Here is a 25,174-nt window from a genome sequence, read left to right on the forward strand (position 1 = left end):
GAGAGCGGGGCCACAAACCCCTCCACTCTGATCCGGGTACACACCCTGTGTTGGGCACCCTCAGCTCCTGAGGGACGGAGCCACAACAACCCCACACCCCCCCTCTGCCACATCAGTCCCAGCCCTCCTTACCGCTGCTCAGAAACAGCACAGACACCCAAATAAAACTAGGTGTCCTGCTTTTTTTAGCCAACACCATAGAAACTGTCTGTCGTGCCAACCTCACCAGGACACTGTCTCCTATTTTGACTAGAGCCATGGAAACCACTTCAGATGTCAGCAGGATGGAAGGGCATCCCCCCATTCCTGGTCACAGGCATCAGTGCTGTCCCCAGCCCCAGCTATGGTGTTCCTGCGCGAGAAGCACACCCAGCAAACGACTAGAATTATTATTTACATACTTCAGCAGTCACTTTAAATTATACACATGCCTTTACCTTCTTTCATTTGCCCAATTTACTCCATTAAAACCAGAATTTTTCCCATTCTTCCTTTTTCATGCTAACAATGTGAGTAGTTATGGCAGAATTAAACCCACAATGCTTCAAGTGATTATGGAAGGTCTCAGGAGCCACTCTGGCTCTTGAAATCACAGTCGGACTTTTAGCAGCTCTCTCCTGAGCTGGGTCCTGGAAAAGCCTCAAGGAGGTGATCAGTTGAACAGAATCAATCACTATGACTTTGAGCCGAGAGATGTATTTCTTTTCAAAATACAGAGAAAAGCTGACCTTGTGTATAGGATAGCAGGGGATATCCACTGCTTGTAGACAGTGGGATAAGGTGTTACCATCTTCAAAGGCGAGATGGTGGAGGCCCACATAAAGGTACCACAGCATGGGAGCCTCCAGCCAGTGGTGGAACAAAACAGTAGATGCAGCTTCTCACTGAAAAAGGGCAAAAGGCCTTTTTTTTTCCCCTCACAAGAAAAAGAATTGAAGTTTTGGTCTACAGAGACTATGGAGAGCAGGAGGCCTGTTCTGCAACTTCATTGCTATTCAGATTCCTGCAAAAGCTAATCCTCTTGCTCTCAGTGGAAGTGCTCACACGTAACTGTATGTAAAGGTGCTTGCATGGACAGAATCCAGATGTTGTCCTCCTTGGAAAACCACCAACAGTGAAAACAAGGGGGAAGGCAGGAACTAGATAAAAGCAGGGTGCAGCAACAGCACTTCTACTGATGTCAGCATTTTCAGCTGACCCTGCAAGGTACAATTTCGTAGCACGGACCAAGATTTGGTATTCCATGTAAAATTTCCAGCCTTTCTATTGTTTCTCCACAGAACAGAAGTACATTTCTAGAAAAATATATAGAGTGTGATCACTTGCAATAACTGCATGAAAGAGGGAAAAGAGATCAGGCATTCTAGACATAATTGCACTTTGTAAGACTAGTATGATTCCAGTCAGGAGAGTTTTAAGATTATAACCAAACAAGACCTAACCTGTGTGCTCAGACTGTTATCTGATTTTCTCTAACTATACCAGACTGTCTAGTATAAGAGACTGTTTCTCTTTAAAAAAATATATCCATGTACATTTACAGACAGAAATGTTTTTGGAAGTGCCTTACTCCATTGCTGCTACATGTAACCAAAAAATTAATGGAAGTTAAACGTATTCAGTGATGCTCTTTTGCTTCCTGGCACACCAAAGCCTAAAGCAGCTCCAAAAAACCTTACAGGAGTATCCATGACCTCCTCTGTTTCTTGGCTCCAAGCGAGTTGTATGGAGGCGAACACAAGTACACTCTCTCCAGAGCCATGGTTCTCCTCACACAGCTTTGCTGTTCCTTACCAGTAACAGTCTGTGTTCTTCTTCCTAATGCAACAGTGGAACAAAATTGTCGCTCCTACTGCTTCTGCAATTACCCTATTCTTTTTCTTCTAAATTCAGCATTTCTACACTGCAATTTCCTCCATACAGTTTACTCCCTCTCTTTCAGATGACACACTTTCTTCCTTTGTGTATCATTAGACCAAATACTTCAGCCATGTTTTATGAACCACACATCTGATGCTACCGAGACAACTTAATGTTTCCATTACTAATTGGGGAACTATTTTCTGAGATTGCATCTGTGGCTGGAATTCCAGATAGAGGCACATAACCTCACTTTCTGGTATTCTTTTTTCTTCTAGAACCCTTTTTCCCTCCCCCCCCAGCCCCAATGTTATTATCCCTTAGGGACAACATACAAAGGCACACTGATTTCACAGGGCACCATCCCTTCCCTGCTTGCCCCACCGTGTCCTCTGTACCAGAGGATACCAAAAGGTTGGTGAAGTGGCTTGTTCTTCGTGATACACAGGGTGCAAGGGTAGCACACAACTCTCTAGAGACACAAATACAGTGGAAAGGCAAACATTGGACAAAAGAGTTAAGTATTGTATCTGCCTTTTGAAGTGGAAAACAGGAGTCTAAGCAAGACTGAGAGATGTGCAGTGTCACCAAGCTTTTCTTCAGCTAAAACTCTCACTTTCCAGAGAAATCAGGCCCTAAATCAAACAGAATAGTTTAGATTGCTTCGACAGAGACTACACAAACGGGACATCAAATACCCTTTGAGCACAGCGAGCTATTTGTGGGAGGCATTTAACTTCCTGCAAACTTTGTGTTCAAAATTGTCTCTGTCCCAAATCATGTAGAGCTCTATTTTGAGTTTTTGTATGTAACGTGTTAACATGTTGGTCAAACAAACAAACAAGCTGGGCTTCTTTTTTCTCCTTCTGTTTCCTTCCTCAGTAGTTCACTATTAAAATCACAGTAACTGCACAGGTAGATACAAATTTGCCTTCTAAGCATGGAGCCACCTTCCCTGTGGGACTGGTGGAGATGATTATGGTGTATTGATCCCAGCCAAAGCTTTTTCCTCCTGTCACAAGACAAGCAACAAACTCAGTAGCAGCAAGGATAAAACTGAGCTCTAGCAATGAACTCATGCTGTTCATTCTGCCAGGGGCCTGGAACTGGAATTCAAATCCAGACTTTTGCTCCAGCCAGTAATGAATAATTGCAAACACATCTACACACATAGAGAGAACTTTTACATATGCCCTTTTTGTTCCTAGGATTTAACACTGGAAACTGAGATTATGTTAATAAGGAGGGTTTGCTGGCACTTTTATGGGGCTCATGTTCAGAATGAGGAACCTTGTGTGCAGCAAGAAAAAGATTTATTACCATGAGTAATTAGAAACAAATTCTTATCAGTGTCATAAACATATGGTAAAGAAAAAAATCTTTCAGTCTAAGCCAAACTCCAGTGTTTTTTTCATTTTATTCAAAATGAAGCTACTTTAACCAAGATTCAGCTCTTTTTATTCCTGTTTTCAAAGGAAAATAAGTTATTAATAAAAAGTATAATGACTAAATGGAAGTCAAAAAAAGGATTCAATGTATTCTGTGGGATTTAATGATCTCTCCTAAGCAAATTTTTAACTTGTTGGTCACAATGCATCAAAGAATCGGTTCTGTTGCTGTACATGTGATCTTGTGGCCTGAGCTCAAATTTTAGATCTACGAGCTCCTTAACAACCGACCCACATTGCTGTTTCAGTTTTGCATGAGTTCCTGTGTACAATAAGACAAATGACAGAACACCAACTATTGTTTGGTGAGAGGATTGATTATCACACTTTATATTAACTTGACTAAGGAATGTACACACTTTTTTTTTTGGGGAAATCGAGTCCACTTTTTTAAGGAGGTTTGAAACTTGAAGTTCTTTGTTGTTATTACAGATCATCTTCAAATTATCCCATGTTGCCATCTTAACTGTAAGAAATAGAGATCATCTCAGTCAAGGTATTTATGCTGTATTTGGTCAACATCTAACACACAGTTACTGCCTTAAATGGCAGCCTTAGAGGTGTAAGAAAAGTCAGAAAGACACAGTAGTCCTTATTTTGATGATATCTTCCGAGACTTTTAAACTCCAGACTGTTTCAAACTTAAAGAATAGGGGTGATTGGAATAATATGTTTAATTGCTTCCTAATGTAAATCATTGTTCTTAGAACAAAAAATCTGTTTCTTCACCCCCCTTTTTTAAACCTTGCTACTTGTATGCAGTGATCTGTTTTTTCAAGGTCAGCTTTTAGGTAACAAACTGTTCTGCTTGGCTTGAAAAACTTTTATAAGAGGACTGGGACATTGTAGAAAAAACACTGACTGACTATTTTGCCTGTACCTACTTAGACACTGGAATTGATAAAAGTGTTAACGAGTTATTACATGTCTCCTCACATGAAAAAGAATGATGCAACTTTGCTCATTACTGAAATCACCCCTGAAAGCAAATAAGAAACTAAAGTGCACCTTCCCAGGGATTGCAGTGCCCGTGGGTACAGCATGAAAAGGCAGGTGCTGTGACCTGACTTACGCGCTAAGTGCTCTGCACTGATGAAATTCGCTGCTTGGAAACTTGCAGGACTGGAAACATGCAAGGATTAGTAACAGTGGTAGGGTTTAAAATCACTTTAAAAGGTAGAAGCTGCAAGCAGTGTTCTTTATCTCACCGTCTTGGCTGTAAACACGGTCTGAAGAGTTACAGGAGTGTTCTGTGGTCATTGTTTTATCAAGAGTCTGTTAAAAAAAAAAAAGCATTGGCACAATTAAGAGAGTCATACCCAATCTTGTGTTTCAAAATAAAGACACTGTTCTCCCATTTTCCAACATGCCACAGAATTGTTACGAAAAGAGTCAGAATATTTCATAGCTTTTAAGCCGAAACTTCAGAATATTTGGATTTCAAATGTAGTTGTGAAATTACGTTTTTCATATAGACAATGAAATTAATAATTTAATTTTTAAACTCAGATATTTGAAATTCTAACATGATTACTTCCTTATGCACATTTAAAGGTCATTTTCCAAAGGCATTTACCTGTCCATCCTTGAAATTTATTTGCTGCAAACATGAGCCAATAAAGCTTGATTGCTTAAGTGTTTGAGGAGTATGATCAGAAAAGGGAAAACAGGCTTAGCACAAATATGTGTTAACAATTAAAATCAAGGACAAAAAAAAATTCACAACTATAAGCTCTAGTTTTCATTTTCTACCAACTCTCCATTTGAATTCTAATGGAGACTTTGGAAAGTTTAGATGATGAGCATAACAACAACTATACTTTCTTGGTAAATCTCCTTGGAGTTTTGGAAACAAAGAGTTTCATACTAGCCTTGGAAACATGATGAATTTCACTCAAATCGAACAAGATGAATTACAGCTACTCTAGAATGAAAAGAAAAACAGCCCAGGCCTCCAAAACCACAATATAGAACTGGGATCTTTATTTCAAGCAAGTTTCAAGCCTGTTTCCATAATGATCTTAATTCCTGTCTCCTGTGTGCAGGGAGCACTGTAGGGCATTTATCGATTGCTCTATAAGAGTTGACAAAATGATGCATTATTCAGCAAATTGCCACATGCAGGGAAAAGAAACTGTGCCTTTTCTTCTGAAATCTTACAAGCATATAATTTTTTTATTTTTATAGACAGTCTGAGAAAGCCCTGAATCACCCTGTTGTAATGCATCATATATATAAAAGACCCCTTACATTACTAACTCAAAACAAACTTCTTCATATTTGTCAATACTTGTTAGATGTGGGGTCCAGTCAATTTTTGCTGTAGTGATTCACCACACACTTAGGTTAGAATGCCACCTGAAAAGAAATAGCTCCTGTGTCAGGCTCATGTTTCCCATGAGCTTTTATATTTTCTTCCTACAGTCAATTCACTATAAACTGGCTCCTGACAGAGCTTTACCCAGCTGGGAGAGCTCATCAGCCCAGGGACTAGAGCAGCCCTGGACATGTCGGCCACCTAAACTCCAGATTTAGCAGCTTTAACTGTTGCAGGAAGGAGATTTACATGATGAAACAAATACTCTCTCTCTCTCTGACCAAACCATTAACAGTGACAATCTTGTCTCAGCTTAAAACCATTCACAGCTCACTTTTTTTTTAAATATTTAGTGACAGATTACTATTAGACAGTGAGCTGGGAGAAAACGTAAGCAGTCCACGAAAACACTGTTGGTACAGTCCCGTCACAAAATGAGGTCAATGGCTCTTTGTGCAATTGAAGCAGCACAGGAAATGCAAGATGACTTGGGTGAGACATCCACAGCACTTAATCACCACCTGAAAAATCTGACTGCCACCTTCATGGCCATTTCACCCAGTGGAAGACCTCAACAGGCCTAGAATTGACTTATTTTCTTCTAGATTTAATAATTCTTCTAAAAAGAAGCTATCACCTCTCTCTACAAATGTGTCTTGGATTAAGGTCTAGAAACATTGAATTTAATGACAAAAGCTGAGCTTTTTTACTCCAAACACATGGGGCTTAAGTTATGCGCCTGTGCCTTTAATTCAGCACTGAGTAATTACATTTAGGTCAGTGGAATCACTCCAGGTTTTTCTTGGTGTGTCTAAAGTGAATGTTGTCCTAACGATTTGGAAGCATATGAAGTGAATTTAGGAATGAACATGTATGTCAGTAGTTGGAAAGTGCAACTGAAATTAACTATCCCAGTGTGTAGAAGGAAATAGAACGTGAAGCAGAGGTCTAAATTTCAAGAGTAACAGCAAGCCTGTAGCTTTGCACATGTAGGTATAATTGCATCAATATTCCCTGTATTTCCCCCAACATTTCTTCTTCTTTCCTATTTTTAATAATAATGGCAAAAGGAACAATATAAATTTAAGTTGTCCTGGGTACTTCATCTCCTTCAGTAAAATTTTAAAACCTTTCCATAAAACAGAATATTGACTATGAAGAGACCAAATGTTAGACTCAAGTGGAAGGAAATAGGTCAAAATAAAATGCACTTAATTGAGAAACTATCTCAAATTTTCTTGTAATGTGCCACACGCTACTGGTACTACACAGTGCATTTGAATACTCTGACGTAGTGCGTAAGACAAAGGAAACCATAGAACACTTTGGGGTGGAAAAATGCATGGGAGACATAAGTTTCTATGTGTAGGAGCTAGTCAAATGCTTGAATAATTTAGAATCATAACATGCACAAAAATGAAACACTGTAACTTTAATAACCCGCTTTTTTTCCCCCTTAAACTCCAATTATTAGGATATTGTGGTCCAGGCAGCACATCAGGTGCTGATAATGAACATTCAGAGACAGGACTTTTGCTGTACGAAAGAAAAGTGTTCTGCTCAAAAGATTAATAAAGGATTATCTTCTTGCGTATACATATATACACACACTGAACAGAATGAAAATTGGAACCAAAAATGAAGTTGAAGTCTACTCAGCTGTTGTTAATAAAATGGAATTAAGTTTAGGAGAAAACATAACCTAATTAGGACTTTATAAAAGGCACATTAGTATATGCTGGAAAAGTAATTTTTATATATGAAAACTATTTTATGCTTTATATTATCTGTATAATACACAGTGTTACACAGACAAACCAAGGATGTGCATGATGTTCACACTAAAGCTCTTTACTATATATATTGCTATATGTGATCAGTGCATGCTGCATTCATGTTACATTTGACCTGCAGATGTAATGTAACCTCAGCAGAGTACAAGAGGGCAATCAAGAAAATCATGATCTTGGGGTGGCAAAGAGGTTTCTCTACATGGCTTTTCTGTATTGAAGGAATCACTGTCTCATAGAAATCTTTTCAGGTGGCAGGCTTGAAAAGGAAACACCTTCGCACCCAGAGTGAGGAGATCAGAAACCTTGCAAAATTCAACTGCAGCTAATGTGGAGGAATCTGACTTAGTCTTGGTTTTAAATATGACTGATATTCCTTGCAAACTTAGTTGGGATTTGAATCCATGGCTGGAAGTTATCAAGTCTTTCATGAGCAGCTGAAATAACGATGGCTGCTTTCCTAAGAGTAGGCAGCCACACACCCAACTGTGCTGCACTGCTGCAGCATTCCTGATCCCGTGCCATATTCCAGCAGAGGCTGTGATATTCCTGAGCTACACTTTACTGACCAGTCAGTTGGGTCAGCAAGGAAAGTGAGCAGAGACCCTTTGCACTAATTTCGTAGTTCTTCCTTTAGCAGATGCACTAATTTGTTTCTATAACCTGCAGCCTCCCCCAAAGTGCAGAAACTCCAAAAGTGAAATTTGTTGAAGCTGAACATCAGATCAAAAGCTTCAGGCCTCTTGCAGCACGATTTTATTAGCTCTGCCTCCTCAAGAAGTCAGAAAAAAAATACAGCTACATGAAAAATAAATGAGCAGCTTTTTCTGACTCTGAAACCAGAAAATAATGACATGAAACCAAAATCAAATGCAGCACTATCACTTGTATTTCCAAATGCCAGCATTAATTCTCTCTCGCAGCTCCCAGAGACTTGTTAAACAAATGAGCCCTATAATGTATTTTGCAAGTGAAAGGTCCTGGAGTGGAAGAAGTCAACTCCAATACAGAAGGCCCTTAACAGAAACACTGCAGTTTGCTCTAGGAGTTTTGCACCGAAGGGGATCTGCCTGACCTCTCTCCTGCCACAATCCCTATTTTCTCCTTTGATCAAACAAGCAGTTCTGCAGCACTAGCAATAGTCTGAGCTTTTAGATCAAAATTAGTATCTCAAAACCTGGAAGTCAAGTCGGCTCATGAAAATCACAAAGGGCTGGTTTTGTGTATGCACAGACCAGTCAGGTATCTTTTCATACCAGAGAAAAATTCTCTATTTAAAACATGCCTGATGAACTGCGTTTTCCCTGCACACCTGGGCCATGCCTGGGATGCTGAGTGCTCAGCCACGCTGTCATCCTGATTATCCTCCCTATGCCCTTGGGGGCATTTTCGGAGCCAATTTACACCTCTAATATTTTTTTCTCTCCTGGATAGAGACCTGATTTTGCTTGCACATTGTAATCCCTTCAGAAGAACTTTTCCCTTTTCCCCCTAGTTTTCCTCACTTGTTGTTATTACTTTTTTCCACTTAAGTTTAAAAATTAAAGCCTTTGGACTGAAAGAGGGTGAAGGAAGAATGAAGAAGCTTCAAACCAAGGAGAAAAACCTTAAAATCCGAATTTCCATGAAAAGCACAACATGTCTCCTCCCGCTGCATTAATGCCGCCTCACGAAATGGCGACGGCCTCTGCAGGCAGCTGCCTAAAAACACCCACGGCTCCTCGGGAAAACAGAAATGCAATTTTTATTTTTTTTTCCCCCCTAAAGCTTTCATTTTTCTCTCTTTACGTTCAGCCCCTCGGTGACTGCCCAGAGCCCTCTGCAAAGCCATAAACTGACGTGGAGCTTTTGGATACCCCCGGGATTCTCCCCCGCGCTGGCGTGGGGCCCGTGGGTGTGTGGGGCTGTGGAGTCGAGCGCCTGGACACTGATAAATAAATATCAGCACAAATAAATGTGCTGATTCAGCCACTATCGCCACGTTCTTGCGTTTCCAGAATTTTCTCCCTCCGCTTCCCAAATATAAAGGGACTTTTTGTGCTGAACACCAAGCCGGGAGCACTGACGGGCTCGGCGCAGGGCGCCATGTGGTATTTGGTTTCTCTACAGTTCATGTTTTTATAATGAAGGGGGAAGGGAAGGAAGGGAGCTGCTCCTACCAGCATGCCAATAATCTGTTGCAAAGGACTGGAGCTCTCAGAGCCAATTAGTCCTCCAGTTAACCATTTACCTGCTGAAATAAATCCAGTCCTAGGCACAGAATCAGCAGGATTCGGGACAGAAAAGCCTGTGTGGGTACGCAGGGCATTGAGCTCCTGCAGATTTGTGCCCAGATGCAATTTGCTACACTTTAATACTAAGTGCTTTTGATACACAAACTGGCCACCAAAACTCCCTTGGGTCACAGCATGCAAAAGTGGGACAGCTATATCCAGAACACATATACCACACAATTTTTCAAAGGTGGATCAGAATCTGTGCCAGCCTGTGGTGGAACCATGAAAGCCACCCACAGGAGCTGCATTTCCCATACGGATATCAGGTGGGGACAAGTCCCTGCTACAGGAATGGTAAATCCATGATGGGGTGGGAAGGGTCAAGATGCTGCCCTGGCAGAAAAGGGTGGATGTGTCACTGCAACATCTCCCAGCAATGCTGCTGTGGATGGAAAAATACCATTAAGGTGGGACAAACTTCAGGAAAGCAACGCCAGAGTCTGTCTCCCTCTAAATGTGATGTCTCCATCATCCAGACACAAAGCCACACTTTGGACCTCCCTGCACCAGTCTTGTTTTTCCAACCCCTTAACTGCATCAGAACAAGACCAAAAAAATTACTTCTTTTTATATTCTGCAATTTAATTTGTCATAAGCTTTTAATGCCTGAGGCAGTCTAGCTCATGGTTTGTTGTGCACCATTGAACAAGCCAGGGAAGAAGACACACAGAGAATTCTCATCCTCCATCTTTTTCTCTGGGGGCAAGTCTGAACATGGCCAGCGAGCCCAGACAAATTAGTCCTAATGCACAGCAACAGTAACATGCTCCCGCTTGAACCAGAGGGTTGATAAACCTATTTTTGTCCTTTTTTATCCCATGACGTACCAGCAAATATTGGATCAGACTCCCAGGGATGCCAGAAGAACCAGCAAAGTTTGCACAGCACAGTGGAGTGCCCAGCGTAGCAGAAGCAGGCTCTGCACCCCAGCTCAGCAGCCCTGGCAAGAAGCAGAGTTTATTTGCTTGGGAGGGGCTGTACTAGTGTGGCATATCTGCTTCCAGCCCAAGCAAGTACTGCAGTGCACATGAAAGGCATATTCCGACATCACTACCCTCCCTAATGAACGAAAATGAAGTCAAATTTCTCTGCCATGGAGAAAACCCGTGCCCATGAAAGTTGCGTGCTGCCCCACTTGAAGGGCTACAGCAAGACTGACACTGTAACACATCTCACTTTTAAGCTCCAAGAAGGATTCCGACTACATTAAAGTATAACTTTACATTCAAATTAAAAACACTGGGAGCGTGGGTGGAAACGTAATGGTAAAAAACCAGCAGATTATTTAGGCATGTGAGCTGTCAGAGCTCTGGCAATACAAGAGATCTCTTGTTCCTGCTGCCTCCCACAGCTGCATTCACTAAATATATCCTGGGCTGAGAGCTGCATTTCTCCACCCCTTCCTCAGCCCAATCCCCTTTGCACAAACACCACCCAGATCCCTTGGGACGGGCAGTGAGGCAGCAGCAATGCCCTAGTTACCGACAGCATGAAGGACAGAAGGGACTAATCATGCCTGCAACCAGGTGAAATTGTAACATCCACAGCTTTTTTTGAAGAGGGAGTGCATGCAGCTGATTCGTATTTAACTTAAAAATAAAGTCATTTGTTCTCCATAAGGATACACCCCATTTGTATGACAGAATCAGTTACTGGAAGTTATTCCCATCAGACGATTTTCAATAGCTTATGGAAAAAAAAATATTGTGATCTCAGAGCAAATTGAAGCAGAAGAATGGCCACCTCTGTAAAAAAAACAACCAAACAAAAAACCTCCAGAAAACAACAACAACAACTAAAAATAAAAATTGACCTGGCAGATGGGGAGGTGAGCAGTGGTCTACAGTGCCTTGGGGACTGTGAGGCTCACAGAGACCAACCCATTTTGCCTCTGTGGCATGTTGCCTGATCATACATCCACCTCAGGGGGAAAAAAATCCATACCACTGAATTTCCGTAGGACTAAGGTGGTTCCCCCATGACCTCCAGCCTGCTCTTCACACTTCTCCTATCTTCCCTTTGCATCCTTTTTTCGCAAGGACACATTCTTTGGCTCAGCACAACAGAACCTTGGTCCCAATCACAGTCTTGAGACACTGCTGCAGTCACAGCAACAAAGAGGGGGAAGAGCTGCCCCTTCTGATAGAATGAATTCTATAGTGGATCAAATTATGGCAAAAAAAAAAAGAGTCATCTTGGTGTCTTTCCTCACTTCCAAGCTGTGAGCCAGCAGGGATTTTGACCCTCCTGGTCCCTGCTTCTTCCTTTCTTCACAGGTCCCCGTTTCTTCAACACCTCCAGTTCCACTAGCAGCAAAGCAAATTTGACAGAATCTCGTTAATTTTTCAAGCTTTCTCATTTTAAGAAGTTAGTGGGAGCAGACTGTATCTTGCAATCGAACCTCACAGGAGGGAGAATCAAATATCTCATGCATGACCTTAATCCTTAGGATTTTGCAGTTAGTTGCTCTTGTAATCTCAATACCCAGAGCTTATTACACATTCAAAACATATCTACAGCCCTAGAACATTTTGCAACAAAAGGAACCCAAATTCATTTTGATATAATTATTCAGTCACACCAGTCACATGCTTGCTGTGGAATAAATATAAATACCGGGCCTTTGGGAATAACTGGCAGACTTAAAAGTGTAAAAAAAACCAAACCCAAGAAGGAAATAATCTATTATATAAGGAAAAAAGATCAGGTTTAGATGTCAAATTGCAGTCAAGGAAAATGTCAAATTATGTATGAAGAGTCTTTCGTAATTTTTTTCTATCTGCAAACCAAAGAACTGAAACTCATACTTAAGCATCTACGTAAAGTAAGGAGTTTATTTTCAAATGTAGGAATATCATTTGAGGCATTTAAAACCCCTTGAAATCAGATAATTCATTCACCAAATGGCCACAGGTCCCTAAGCTTAAATTGTTGAAAGCTAAAAAAAGTTTAGAAAATTGTGCTGTGGTTTTTGTGTCTTTCCTGAACATTCTTTCCTTTTCTGCTTTTCTTGCCTTCTTGAAACAAAATGTTCTCAAACACTGTTCTAATTTTGTAGTTGGAAATTGTCACTCTTTTAATTGGGGATGTTGCTGTACAAGAGCTACACTGGCTGTACTGGAAACCAACCCCGTTCGCTGGAGACAGACCTGGGTTTGCCTGCTCTGATCTCTAAGGTCTGCAGGATCCTGTGGATTTCAGAGCACACGTAGGAAGATGCAGTCCCATCTCTGTGCTTTTAAGAAGGAAATACAAAATGTGAAACCAGATGTTAAACCTGAGCCACAGAGGAGCAGGGGGGGAGCATGAGTTACCTTCAACAGAAGGTAACCTGCAGTTCTAAAAACAAAGGCATAAGGAGCTGGGATAGAAGGTTTCATTTCTCAAACAAGGCAGCGACTCACCCACATTCCTAAGTGTGCAAACAAGGGAGGCAAACCCTCCTCCTGGCAGACCAGATCCTCTGCATTTTACTGTGTAGAGCAAATCCCAAGCAGAGGCAAGCTGTGGTGGTGGTGTGTTATAGCAGGCACAGCACAGGGCAAATGTATTTTGGAAAGGGACCCTCTGTGCACCTCTGTGCCTACTTGAAAAAATTAAAGAGTTCAGAAGTTCCGCTTTTCACTTCTGATAACACAATGAAAAGGAAAAGGGCTACTACTAGCAGTCAGTTTTCAAGAGCCAAACTCATCTTTTCTTAGATACCAAGGTTTTCTAAGACTGCTAAGAGGCAGTAGGTTACTTTAAAAAAATAAAACAATGCAAAGACAGATAAGACAAGCCCAAAAGTTCACTGAACAGAGAGCCAAGCACTGTGTAGTGTGGATAAGGTGCTGTTTCTAACCATCAAGTTATCCATACGGGAAAATCTGACATAGGGATATGGAAACTCACCATCCTAAATGTCTGCTCAGTCATTCCCATCACACAAGGCACACTTCACTGATGGAGGACAAGCATATTCCGGGTGACAGATGGCATGTAGCCAGGCTGCTACATGCCCAACTCCACCCTTCCTGCATGGCTCTCCAGGAGGTGGGGAACACTGTGCAGGTCCCCAGATGGTCGTGGCATCAACTGAGCTGCTGGGTAGCAGCAGTGGAGGCCTCAGCACCAGGGGTGAGGAGGAGGTGATAGAAAGGCTGGATGTGAGAAAACAGGACCAAAAAGGAGCCCAGAAAGCAGAGAACATTGCTAATTTGCAAGAGAAACTGCAGGAAGCCAGTATCTTTAAACTGTAAACCTCAGAGAGGTTGTGGTTAGGAGACACACGTTGCAGGGTGACAGGGCTGCAGGGAGAGCCATGCCTGTGCCCAGGAGAGACACCTCAAAGCCACCATGCATGTGGAGCCCCTCAAGGAGCAGCGCTGGGTAGGTGGTCCCTCTGTAGTTGTGCCAGGGCTCTGCTGGGTGATGTTTGTTCATCTGTGTGATGAAGGATGTGAGACTGCAAGCACAAAATTCCCCTTGGGCTTCATACTTCATGAAGCAGAATTAAGGCTGATGCTCAGTATGTTCCACTTTATATCAAAATTTTCAATTCTCACATTTCCACACCCCCAAATGACATGTTTATTCATACTCTTGAAGGTGCCTGGAGCTGCTGCAAAAGGCAAATGGCAGCGGAGGGGGGTAGGGGGAACACACACTTGTTTGCTTAACAATTATCAGTGTAGGTTTGGCTGCTGGTGCAGGGAGAGTCCTTGACAGCATGGGCTGCTAGAAGGAACACAGAGCTCTCTTATTAATGGAAGTATCAAGCCTCACACAGATAAAATAAGCTATCCTGGAGCTGAAGCCATGTTGAGACATCATGGAAACGCCTGTTCCAGCCATGCTGCCAAGTGCCAGCGAGCAGGGACAGCACACAGACCTGCTCCTCCGTGCTGCTGCAGATTCTGCCAGTGGCATTTGAAATATTTCAGACATTTCAGACAACAGATATTGCAGCCTTGAGCAGAGACTCTCCTGTCAGGACTCCAGACCTTACATTAAAAAAAATAATCCGCTTATCAAGTTGCAGAACAACAGCAATCCGTCTGGTTTATTAGACAGAAACAGCAAGAGCGGGGGAGGATTTTGCTGACAGTATTTCTGCCCAATTCAACACGCTGCCTTGATTAAGTGCCGGTTAGGATCAGTGCAACAGCAAACAAACATCATGAGCTCTTTATATTTCCTTGTGCAAAGGAAGAGAAACCATCACAGGAGATGGACTCCACACATATTATTATTCGTATTTTCACTGAACATTTTGGCTGGCTCGTGCTGTTTGGAAAGCCCAGCTCTGCCAGGCTGCTTGAGAAAATCAGCATTTGTCCCCAGCTTTCGGCATGAAAACACAACTCAAATCCCTTCTCGGGGAACAAAGGTGCTTCCCAGGAGCCTGGCGTGCTGCCGGCATGCCGAGCGCGTAGCCAAGCAACGGCAGCCGGATTGGAGCTTGCGCCTCACCCGTGATGCTCCAGCCTCCACAAACAATTCTTGCCACGTAGACAAGACTGTGCAGGGTAATGGAAAATTACTGCAGGCTTTTTCTTAAAGGGCAAGAACCTCCATTGGTGGAGAAGGTTGATCCTCAATCCTGTTTCCCAGCGCGCCCTGGGGTCATTCTGTGTTTCCTGCGCAAGGTCTGCAGTATGTCAGCGCACACCGGGGCATTAATACAGTGAAACAGCATTTGCGTGATATTTTTGCCTTCTGCAGGGATCGGAAGTGCAAAGCAGTGAGCTGGGCTGCAAGGAAAGCGAGGCAGCAGAGCAGCCAGAGCCGAACGATCGGCTGCGGCCGCTCTCGAGCTGCTCCAGACGCAGCTCAAACATGGCGATCTGAGCGTGGAGCAGTTAATAGGAGCTGATGCCGAAATAATCCTCCTGCGCTTGGCAGGCACGATGTTTTAGTAACTGCCTGGCAAATTCCTGCCTGCAAGGCTGCTGGAAGAAAAAAAAACCCCACCTTTAAAGAAAGAGTGAACTTTGCTAGTTAGGCTGTTATCAGAGCAACAGCGGTTTTTACAAATTATGGCCATGTTTACCTCCAGTTTCTGGTGTAAAAGAGAGTTTAGTTATTAAGACATCATTGTGCTTTCCTAGCTTTAAATAGCCACACGAATAGCTACAGCAGCACCAAACAGCCCGTTCAAGCCAGTGCGCTTTTGAAAATCACAGATATGCAGAGTTACCAGTTGGGCAGGGCATCATCTGCCCCCCCGGGTACACAGCCACAGGAGCTGCCTGGAAAGAGGGCACAGCACCAACCTGTGCTCTTTGCAGTGTTCCAAATTAGGTCCTGTATCCATTACAGGATTCATTTCATCTCCTGCAGGAACAAACCACACCACCTGTTCTTGGGGCACCCATGGGGAACCAGCTGTGTCCAGGCTGCAGCAAAAAGAGAAAGGCAAAGCTGCTGCTCTTGCATGCTCACTGCATGCAGCTCACGGTGGCCCTGGTGTGGCTCAGGATGCAGCTGTGCTTTCTGCTCTCTCTGAAGCTGCCAGCAATTTCAGGTATTGTTTGCCAGACAGGTTCTAGGTCATCTCCTGCAGCAATGGGGCTTTTTTTCTTCCTGAAGTTTTAACTCTCCTGCCCATTTTTTCTCAGATAAGCACTGGTTAAAGTCTCAACCTAAATCTTTTCACTTTGTTGTAGCCAGCAAATGAAAATTAAGCCCCTGCACCAAGTCAGGGGATTTCTTTGTAACAGAAACTTCCTCTCCCTTAAATAGAAACCTTTGTTGTGAAGCTGTTTTTATTGCAAGCCCCACAGGGAAAGTCATTACATTTAATAGAGGTTGACCTCATTTTCTAGTCCTCAAAATTAAAGCCTATAAGGGGGAATGTAATTAGAAGCGGTGAGTTCTCAACAAAGATATACAGTACTTGTTGCTGCCTCCTTCTTACCTAAAGATTAATCTAACATGGCTTGGAAAGAGTAACTTGAAGCAGCTTTTGGCAGATAAGTGAACTCAAGTAAAATGCAAAGATCTGGTTTCCAAGAAGCCTTTTACAAGCTGTACAGAGAAATGAAATGAAACCCTTCAGCAGCACACAAGGCTTCCTGCTGAGCCTCCCTGGAATAGCTGCAAACCTGCATTCCGGTGAAAGCTAATCTCTGTCCGAGGATGGAGTTACATAAAGACATGAGGACCGCTGGTCAGGCATGGACCTGCCCACGTGGCAGCCTCTGCTGGGCTGGAGGGAATTGCTGGAATATTCTACTGCATTTCCAAGGCTGTGCTCTGAGGCAAAGAAAGCGAACGGGTTTGCGCTCAGTCAACGCACGCAAGGGAGGGAATGCAAAGATGCCCTGGCTTTGTTAGCTTTGCTAATACGACATGGGTTTCCACACAGTGGACACTGTTGTCACAGGGCAATGGGTGAGCACAGCACTGGCTACCACTAAATAAACACATTTTCCAAAGCAAGGCAGTGCACGGCAGTGATGGATGTCCTGCACCATGTCAGGGGCCTCACTGAGCCCAGCTGTGCTGGGGCTTTTCACCTTAACATGGCTTGAGCTTAAAGCATCTGTTCATAGCCTGCTTTTCAAGTAACCCCTGCACTTTTGCAAACTGTAGAAGATCACTTGAAATACACATTTTGAATTCATTTTCCCAGCACTCCTCATATCCCCATTGCTTACCCACCTCCTGAGCATCCCCGGCATTCCCAGTGCTCTGGGTCCTGCTGGTGAGGTGTCATCTCCCTGCTGAAACTTCTGCATTGCTATGAGAAACTCTCATTATGTAAAAAGAAAAATTTCTTGTTGAAAGCCCCAGGCTCCCTTTAATTTCCCTTTAGATTCTGTGGTTTGAAAAAGAGTTTCTGCTTCAACAACACTCAGAACTTCCTGATTTCTGCACAGTTCTGCCCACTGCAAACAGCTGAATTTAGCTCTGCTATAAACTCAGCTTTGGACTTGGTTTTTTGAAAAATCACATAAATGTTGGTGTCCCCAGCTGAAGAACTTTCACATGGCATTAAACAGCAACTTCTTTTCTGTAGCACCAGCTCTCCTGTGCCCACACCTGCAGTAGGTTTGCTCTGCTGCCTGTTTGCCCTGTGGTTTGTAGCACAACATGCATTCCAACAGAAGAAAAGAAAAAGGCAGCTCTGTCAAAAACATCATCAGAAACTCCCCAAAGCCCAGAGCATGGTGGCTTAGAGCACCCAGCCTTTGTTCCTCCTCCCTGGGAACGTATTTCCACTCCACACAGGCAAAAGGGATCAGAGTCATGGAAAATGTGTGAGGAAGCTGAGAGCAGGACCCCAGCAGCCTGGCACAGACCTGGGTGGATGGGCTGTGGGGCTGGGAGGACACGTGGTGGCCAGCAGCTCTCCTCGGGGACAGAAGGACACAGCACAAGTAAGATGCCTTTACTCTTGCACTCTACATCCCTCCGCCCTCAGCAGGGCCAGGGTTGTTCTGGCTTAGCTAGTTTTTCCTCATTCCTTTTAGATGTAGAGTGTTGCTAAATCACACCTAACAATTTCCATCACACCTCAAGCAATTAACCCTATCCCATGGCACCGGGGAAGCCCTGGACAATGTCCTGGGACTCCCAAGAGCAATTTTGCCAGACATTCCATATGAAGAAGGCTGGGCTTTTTGCATTTATTTTTGGAGCAGTAAATTATTTTCAAAGAGCCTTTCTGTCAGGCTTGTCCCAGTATGAGCTGCCAAGTTGGCTCCTCCAGCAACATGGGCACCATTAGTAGGGCTGCCCTGTGCTGGAGTGGTGTCAGCACTTCCATTATAGCTCCTTTCCCCTGCTCCAGCCCTGTTATAAATGGGACACAAAAATCTAGTTCTGGCTGAAACACTCAAGAACCAACATGGAAATCAGTCATCACCTTAACCTGATCCTTGCTAAACTTCATCTGTCCAGGGAGAGAAAGTGGAGATTTAAAATATATTTTCTCCCTCCCACGCCTAAATCCTGAATTTTAAAATCCAGCTGTACCACACTCAAATTACTCAGGGGAAATTTTTTTTAGGTTGTTTTTTTTTTTTGTTAACTTATCCGTGGTAAATGGAGAAGGGGAGAAGTGATCCTTTCCCTCCTCTGCCTTTTCCTTTTGCACTTTTCAAGTGTTTCGAGCCAAACACTTGATTAAAAGTTTCCATTGTCAATCCTACTAATGAAGGCCACAGTTAACAATCATCTTAATTGGGCACAAATCCATGGTAGTGTTAAGGGAAAAGATGGATGTCCTTCTCACCACCCCTGGTGACACGCAGCCACCCAGGGTGCTGGGGCAGGATTAATTTAGCTGACAACTCACCAGGAGCTTCCAGCCAGCTCAGCCCTGGCTAAAACCACCAGAGAGCAGAGCAGGGGCACTGCCAGGTTGGGAAACAGCAGCCAAGGCTGGAGGGAAGCGGGAGTGCTCATGGAAGATGTTTTTTAATAGCTGGCTTTTAGATCAGCTGCTGCTCAAGGAGAAAGCAGCCCCTTCTTTTGTGGAGATGTTTCTTATCAAGTGGTCTTGCCATCAGCCAGACAGATGGATTCATCCATCTTTTTCTTTTTTTCTCTACTTTTCAGCTGGATCAGTTCCCTGAGCACACGAGCCAGCACACACAGAGTGGGGATGGGGGACTGGGACAGAGGAGTGAGTGCAAGATGCTTCCTGCCAGTAGCATCAAGGATTCAGGTGGTGCACACAGACCCCAAAACAACCCCCACAGCTCTGGGCTGGGGTAGTTTCTCTCTCCAAAGCCAGGACACAGCGAATGCACTGCGAAATCAGCAGGGGAAGAGAAAGAGCCCGTGGCTTACTCTGCATTGTCTTAATGCCAGAGTGAATGACTATCCAGGGGGCAGGTATGTTAGAGGAACTACAGGAAGAGGAACTATAGGAGGGAGCCCACCAACTCTTTAACTCTTACAAAGAAGTTACTCCACTTGTGGTTTCAATATTTACACATTTTCTAAGCCCAGTGTGTATTTCTGTGTTACCCCAGAAAAGGCAAAGTTCGGAAACTGCTCAGGCTCCAGCCAACAGGAGCTTGTTCTGGCATAGTGACATCTGCAACTCTGGACTTGCAGAGGGTGTTTAGGAGATGCAGAAGGTAGAGGTTCTGTGGAGTCAGGTGAGACAGCAGCCAGCTCAGCCCAGCCCAGCCCTGCCATCCCACTTTCCTATGGGAACACTGTGCTGCACCATCTGACAGTGTCTCCTACAACACCTGAAGCTTGTTGCTGCATCCAGCCACACTTGAAAGACACATTTTAGAGCCAAAGAGAAGTTTCTACGAATCTCCTGAAAATTCCTTCCCCCACTTGACCTCCAGACAGTCAGGATGGGAAGACTATGAGCACAGCCATCTGCCATCCCGCTGGGCTGGGCTGCATGTGCCTCTCAGCTGCTCACTAGTGTGCATGTCATCACATCACACACTCTGCTTGCTGTGGATGTGGTGGGAGACACAGGGAGATTATTTTTGCAGTGGAGTCTGGTAATACAGGACACAAATTTGCAGCAAATGAGGCTTTACTTCCTGCTCATGGAGAATCATGTCCCACTTGTCTGGTTAGTTCTGGAGGAGTATGCCAGAGGATGCATATTCCTTCGTAGGACACACATAATGCCAATGTAGCACCCTCAGGTGCTAACACTTGTAAGGGGTAACTGTTATTTTGGCTGATGTTCTCCATTTCAAGTCTTTTAGAAGATGAGGAGGTCCCTCAGCAGGCTCAGTCAAACACTGGTATCCCACCTTTATCCTGCTGTTAGCATGGCTGTGGTGGTGACTGCCAGCACCATGGCTTTTCCTCTTCCACCCAGGAACCACAGTTTTCCCTGTGTCATCAAGTGCAATGCAGTGAGGCATTTGGCAAACTTCTTCCATGACTTGCAACTGGCTAAAATTTGAGTTGTCCTAGGAAGAATGACATCCTACCCTGTGTAAACAGAAACCCTTTCATGGAGAAATAATGTCAATAGCAAATGGAGGTGAGAGGTTAAAGCAATGCTCAGAGGACACTGGGTTTCACAGGGATTTTGACTGATGCTGAGGTTTGGCTCAGCACTGGAATTTATTCCTTTTAAATATGTACCTAACAAGATCACTGACCTGCTGGGAGAGTTGCATCAGTTTCCACCCCTGATGTTCCAGCTTCTGTTAGAGGTTCCATCAGAGAGAAAGGCAGTCCCTTCTGACACGTGTCTGGAGTCTGGCCCAGGGCGAGATATGAGACTCGTGTCTCCTCAGCTTCTCACCCGGGTGTGTAAGTGCAAGTCTTGCACAGGCTCCTATGGAAACTGGAACCAAAGAGGTTGTACTGACCTCTCTTGAGAGGGGTTTGCCAGGAACTGGTTAATGCACACTGGTCCCATTTCCTTCTTCCATGTGGGTCTGGGACTTTTCCAGCCCCTAAACCTCTACCTGCTCCTGACTGGGGGAGATTTGCACAGACAGGTCCACACCACGGTCCTGTTGTCACTGTGAAACGCTGAGGTTCTCTGTAGAAGTAACTAGGAAATACAGAAAGATTAAATCATAACTATTTCAGCAGTTGGGCATAAGCTGACTCCAAAGACTGTTGCAATTATGAGTTGTTGCAATTATGAGCTGTTGCAATTGTGAGTTAAGTTGTCATCTGGATTGTGCAATTTCCTAGTGTTTGAGAATATCCCAACAAAGAAAAAAACAACAAAAAAAGAAATAATGAAACATGTTCTGTTTGCCTTATCAAATCAATAGCAGTAGACTTAAATCCCTCCTGTTCTGAGCCAAGGATAAAGCCCTGGCAAAATGAAAAAGGACTGTCTGCTTGTCTAGTGATGCTTTCTGTCCAGCACCAACCACAATAGGGCACAAACATCTGGTGTACACCTACAGATATACAGGGAGAGGTCAGACCTGAAATGCAGCCAAAACCAACACAAAGTGTGAAAAGGAAACACATCTTTGCCATGTAGTGCTTTGTCCGCAGCAGTAAATTGGAAATGAATTCTCACTTAGGAATTAAGACATTCCTATTGCAAAGGAAAAAAAAAAAGAAAAATAAAGTAATTAGGAAGTCAGATGAAAGGGCTGCTAAAATCTACCATACTTGCTCAGTGTGTTAACAGCCAGGAGAATTGAACTACATCAGATATTCAAACGGACAGGATGAAATGAAGCACAAAATTCGAGAGAAAGTACAACTAAGCTCCCACAGATCTGTTTGGGGATCCCGGAGGACAGAGGTAAGAGAGAACAATTTTACCACCCAGCAGAAGTGGCACAGTGTCCTTGAACCCTGATCCTGCTCAATCAAACCCTATTCCACCTTAACACCCCACCACTTGTGCAGAACATTGCCCTTATTAGGGACTGGAGCTAAGTCACACACACCCCCACACACATCCCCATTCCCAGCAAAGCACAGCCAAGGGCCCTCATGGACAATGTTGAGGGGGAGTGATAGAAAGGCACCTCTCTTTTTTATACTGAGAGCAGCCCTGCCAAGAAGGATTTGGGAGTGCTGGTGGGTGAGAGGCTGGACATGACCCAGCCATGTACACTTATAACCTGGAAAGACAGTTATATCCTGGACTGCATCCAAAGCAGCATGGGCAGCAAGGCAAGGGAGGGGATTCTGCCCCTCTGCGCTGTTCTTGTGAGACCCCACCTCCAGCTCTGGGATCCCCAACATCAGAAGGATGTGGATCTGCTGGAGTGAGTCCAGAGGAGGCCACCTACTGTGGAGCCAGCCTGAGAGAGCTGGGGTTGTTCAGCCTGCAGAAGAGAAGGCTCCAGGGAGACCTTAGACCCCCTTACAGTGCCTAAAGAGGGCTTGTAGGAAAGATGGGGATGGATTTTTATCAGGGCCTGTCAGGATAGGACAAGGGAGAATGGTTAAAATGTGGGGGGATCAATTTAGATTAGATTGTTCCATTACCCAGTATTTACGGGGATCAGGCCCACGGCAGTCAGTGTAAGATGCCATAAATAGAAAATTTTAAATGGCTATAGATACACAGTGCTGATAATGTTGTTCATCTCCTGTATTATTTGCAAAAGAAAAGGTCACTTTTTGATTTAAACTGTAGGAGAGTTGATTTAGATTAGATATAAGAAATGGGGTTTTTTAATAATGAGAGTGGAGAAACTGGCACAGCTTGCCCAGAGGGGTGGTGGATGCTCCATCCTTGGGAACACTGAAAGCCGGGTTGGATGGGGGTCTGAGCAACCCGGTCTAATGGAAGGTGTGTCTGCTCATGCCAGGGGGCTTGGAACTGGGTGACCTGAAAGGTCCCTTCCAACCCCCAAATTGTGATTCTGTGATTTAGAGCAGGGGCAGCTCCGCAGCAGCGCAGGAACCCTGGGAGCCGCCGGAGCCCCGGGAATCGCCGGAGCCGCAGGATCCGCAGGAATCCCGGATCGACGCCCTCTCACGGCCCCGCTGGGAAACGGCGGCTGCCCACGCGCGGAGGGAGCGCCCTGGGGCGTGGGGACCGGGCGAGGTCACACAGACAGAAACACGGGGGACACACAGACCCAGGGCAACTCCCGGAGAAAGGCGAATAAAATATCTCTTCTCCCCCCTGGGGCGAGCAGGGCCGAGCCCAAGTGTCGCATCGCCGGGACGGCTGAACCTGACTGAAACTTCGGTCTGCAAGCTCCGGCTTCAGCCTCAGAGAACTGAAAGGCATAAGGATATCTATCTATCTGTCTGTCTGTCTATCTATCTATCTATCTATCTATCTATCCATCTATCTATCTATCTATCCATCTATCTATCTATCTATCTATCTATCTATCTATCTATCTATCTATCTATCTATCTATCTATCTATCTATCTATCATCTACCTCCCTGTCTGACAAAGCAGCATGTTAGGCGGTGTGAAGATTCCCTCCCCTCCCCTCCCCTCTTTAAAAATATATGTAGATCAAAAGGGCAACAATACTTTTATCTGATTTGATTTTTTAAAATGGGAAATTCAGTGTCAGCGTGTCTTGCACAGCTTTTAGCCTTCTGTAAACTTCTTGAAATAAGGGGAATTTTCCCACCTGCAGATCCCTTAGGGATGTGACAAGTGTACTCTCCCCATCCAGTGCCAAACTCCACCAAAAACTGTTGCGTTTAAGCGGGTGTGTTATTTCTTCTTGGACCAAACAAATGCATTCTCCACATGGAGGCTCATTTTACTATTAGATTTACAGAGCATCACTAGATATATAAACCCAAATCACTGCAGTTAAACAGCCTATGAAATTCCTGCAAACATATGAAAGAACACATAAGAACAAAATGGTGAGCACAGCTTTCCCCTGGCATTTTTAATGCCCGAAGCAAGCGGTGGTTCCCCAGCAGTCGGTGCAGAGAGAGCTCCCTCTCCTGATGAAAATCCTCTTTAGCCCATGTCCACCCATGGGAGACTTGTTCCATTACTCAGTATTTGCAGGGATCAGGCCCACGGCAGTGTGAGACACCATAAAAAGAAAATTTTAAACGGATATGGATACACATACTAGGCATGCCTACAGTTATATACTGATGGCCCAGCGTTTCAGAGAGGGTGCTGCCTTGGGGGAAATCATGAGAAATTCTGTCCTTGGTAAAACAGAGGCTTTGCTTTGTCAGCCTCTGGAATATGAGTGTTGCTTAGGGCAATCAGGGGAAGTTTCAGAGAACAGCACTTATTATTTATCAAATCAATCAAATAAATTAGAAGTTGTTAGAGGCTTGCTCTACCTCCAGCCGTAAATGTCTGTCCTCCTTAGCAGGCAGACTGGCACGACCTGGCTCTCTAAAAGATGCTCTTCCAATCTTTTGGGAGTTTCCATACATGCCAAACAAGCATCCTTGTGGGAAAGGGAAGAAACATGCGACAAGAAAAGCAAATAATTAGAGAATAGCTAGGCTAAACTTGGCTCATTTAAGTAGTACTTCATATACACTTCCCCTGTGCATACCAAGTGGTAAAATGTCTGTCTCATTTCCCTATTTACAAAATCCCTAAGAAAGAAAGTTGCCTGCTCATCTTCCTGTAAGGAAGAGATGAAGGAAAAAACAACAGTGAAAACTAGGCAAATTAAATTTTTTAAAACCTCAGGGAAAAGAATCCCCAAAGACGTCTTCTTTACAGTCAGTCAGCTTACCACCCCCGGAACTTCACAGCAGGTTTCCTCTGCCACCACGTTAGGATCTACATGCAGTTCAAGCAGTGGCACATCAGCCTACAGGATAAGCCAATAGGAAGAGAGGTTTTAAACTGTCTGAACCACTTCAGTCTACTTCCAGTCTGTCTGCCTATCCCTACAGATGCCTTCATGAGCAGATTGAGCATTTCCCAACCATGGCACTCTCACTGCCAGACCCTTCTCCAGCTTCACTGTAGATCCTAATTGCCTTAGGATCTACATGGGCTCTGAGGCTGTGGGTACGGCGGTGACTTGGCATGGGCTGGGAGGCAGGCATTGGGGTGACTGCTGCCAATTGCCTTGATGCCATGTTGAGGCCTGGTGGCTCCCTGGGGAGCTTT

General features: G+C 44.2%; 1 protein-coding gene across 2 annotated transcripts in view; it reads right to left on the minus strand.

Annotated features, from left to right (window-relative positions):
* The window catches only part of CHD2 (chromodomain helicase DNA binding protein 2), an 88,073-nt gene extending 70,610 nt beyond the window's left edge, over nucleotides 1-17,463 (minus strand). Inside the window, exons 1-2 of one of the 2 annotated variants that reach the window (XM_018069664.3) lie at nucleotides 17,339-17,463; nucleotides 4,517-4,583 (exon numbers count right to left, since the gene is read on the minus strand). The gene's annotated coding sequence lies outside the window, so the exon portion shown is untranslated. Of the gene's footprint in view, nucleotides 1-4,516; nucleotides 4,584-13,585; nucleotides 13,680-17,338 lie in introns of those variants that run through there. The other variant, XM_018069665.3, reaches the window with a different exon arrangement.
* Nucleotides 17,464-25,174: the final 7,711 nt, after the last annotated feature.

The sequence above is a fragment of the Manacus vitellinus genome, unplaced genomic scaffold (genome assembly GCF_001715985.3).
Source record: "Manacus vitellinus isolate BGI_N305 unplaced genomic scaffold, ASM171598v3 scaffold_16_pilon, whole genome shotgun sequence".
NCBI lineage: Eukaryota > Metazoa > Chordata > Aves > Passeriformes > Pipridae > Manacus > Manacus vitellinus.